Source organism: Salvelinus namaycush, unplaced genomic scaffold (assembly GCF_016432855.1).
Source record: "Salvelinus namaycush isolate Seneca unplaced genomic scaffold, SaNama_1.0 Scaffold1273, whole genome shotgun sequence".
Taxonomy (NCBI): Eukaryota; Metazoa; Chordata; class Actinopteri; order Salmoniformes; family Salmonidae; genus Salvelinus; species Salvelinus namaycush.
Window position 1 is genome coordinate 14,156 of NW_024057979.1, and position 2,831 is coordinate 16,986.

Sequence of the window (2,831 nt, forward strand, 5' to 3'; positions counted from 1 at the left end):
CCATTTGTATTTCATATACCTTTGACTATTGGATGTTCTTATAGATACTTTAGTATTGCCTGCCTAATCTCGGGAGTTGATAGCTTTGAAGTCATAAACAGCGCTGTGAGGCAAGCATTGCTAAGAGCTGCTGGCAAAAGCACTACATTTTGAATGAATGCTTACGAGCCTGCTGCCGCCTACCACCGCTCAGTCAGACTGCTCTATCAAATCATACACTTAATTATAATATAATAACACAGAAATATGAGCTGTTGGTCATTAATATTGTCAAATCCATTAACTATCATTTCGAAAACAAAAACGTTTATTATTTTAGTGAAATACAGAACCGTTCCGTATTTTATCTAACGGGTGGCATCCTTCAGTCTAAATATTCCTGTTACATTGCACAACCTTCAATGTTAAGTCATAATTATGTAAAATTCTGGCAAATTAGTTCGCAACGAGCCAGGTGGCCCAAACTGTTGCATATACCCTGACTCTGCATGCAATGAACGCAAGAGAAGTGACACAATTTCCGTAGTTAATATTGCCTGCTAACATGAATTTCTTTTAACTAAATATGCAGGTTTAAAAAATATATACTTCTGTGTATTGATTTTAAGAAAGGCATTGATGTTTAGGTACTTTCATGCAACGATTGAGCTTTTTTCGCAAATGCGCTTTTGTTAAATCATCCCCCGTTTGGCGAAGTAGGCTGTGATTCGATGATAAATTAACAGGCACCGCATTGATTATATGCAACACAGGACAAGCTAGTTAACCTAGTAATATATATAACTATCATGTGTAGTTAACTAGTGATTATGTGAAGATTGATTGTTTTTTATAAGTTGGTCAGCCTGCCACGCAGCTTCCTCGTGGAATGCAATGTAATCGGTCATAATCGGCATCCAAAAATGCAGATTACCAATTGCTCTGAAAACTTGAAATCAGCCCTAATTAATCGGCTATGTCGTCCCTGAACAAGGCAGTTAACCCACTGTTCCTAGGCTGTCATTGTAAATAAGAATTTGTTCTGAACTGACTTGCCTAGCTAAATAATGGTTACATTTTTTTTAAATCGAATGAGAAAGCAAGTCCATTTTTCCTCGGGTCTACGCGAAGCAATGCTGGTAAAGTGAGCGGATGTTTGTTTAGTGTTTGTTTAGTTTATCTGCCAGTGCCAATAATACATATGAGAACAATAACTTTATGTCTACCTGCGTTGATTTAGATCACAGGCAGATAGCCTAGGCAGGCTACGGCAGGGAAACTCGAAGAACTACGATTTTAAGACATAATACTGTTAGATGAAAGAACGACTAGCTAAATTCTTTATAAACTGCTCGGGTGTAGAGTGCCTTGCAAAAGTATTCATCCCCCTTGGCGTTTTTACTATTTTGTTTCATTACCACCTGTAATTGAAATATATTTTTATTTGGATTACATGTAATGGACATACACAAAATAGTCCAAATTGGTGAAGTGAAATGAAAAAAATTACTTGTTTCATAACAATCAAAAAAATTAAAAACGGGAAAGTTGATGCATGCATATGTATTCACCCCATTTGCTATGAAGCCCCTAAATAAGATCTGGTGCAACCAATTACCTTCAGAAGTCACATAATTAGTTAAATAAAGTCCACCTGTGTGCAATCTAAGTGTCACATGATCTCAGTATATATACACCTGTTCTGAAAGGCCCCAGAGTCTGCAACACCACTAAGCAAGGGGCACCACCAAGCAAGTGACACCATGAAGACAGAGGAGCTCTCCAAACAGGTCAGGGACAAAGTTGTGGAAAAGTACAGATCAGGGTTGGGTTATAAAAAAATATCCGAAAACTTTGAACATCCCACAGAGCACCATTAAATCCATTATTAAAACATTTAAAGAATATGGCACCACAACAAACCTGCCAAGAGAGGGCCGCCCACCAAACTCACGGACCAGGCAAGGAGGGCATTAATCAGAGAGGAAACAGAGACCAAAGATAACCCCGAAGGAGCTGCAAAGCTCCACAGCGGAGATTGGAGTATCTGTCCATAGGACCACTTTAAGCCGTACACTCCACAGAGCTGGACTTTAAGGAAGTGTGGCCAAAAAAAAACATAAAAATAAGAAAATAATAAGCAAACATGTTTGGTGTTCGCCAAAAGGCATGTGGGAGACTCCCCAAACATATGGAAAAAGGTACTCTGGTCAGATGAGACTAAAATGTTGCTTTTTGTCCATCAAGGAAAATGTAATGTCTGGCACAAACCCAACACCTCTCATCACCCCGAGAACAACATCCCCACAGTGAAGCATGGTGATGGAGGCATCATGCTGTGGGGATGTTTTTCCATCGGCAGGGACTGGGGAAACTGGTCAGAATTGAAGGATGGTGCTAAATACAGCGAAATTCTTGATGGAAACCGGTTTCAGTCTTCCAGAGATTTGAGACTGGGACAGAGGTTTACCTTCCAGCAGGACAATGATCCTAAGCATACTGCTAAAGCAACACTCGAGTGTTTAAGGGGGAAATATTTAAATGTCTTGGAATGGCCTAGTCAAAGCCCAGACCTCAATCCAATTGAGAATCTGTGGTATGACTTAAAGATTGCTGTACACCAGTGGAACCCATCCACCTTGAAGGAGCTGGAGCAGTTTTGCCTTGAAGAACGGGCAAAGCTCCCAGTGGCTAGATGTGCTAAGCTTATAGAGACATACTCCAAGAGACTTGCAGCTGTAATTGCTGCAAAAGGTGGCTCTACAAAGTATTGACTTTGTGAGGGGTGAATAGTTATGCACGCTCAAGTTCTGTTTTTTTGTCTTATTTCTTCTTTGTTTCACATCTTCAAA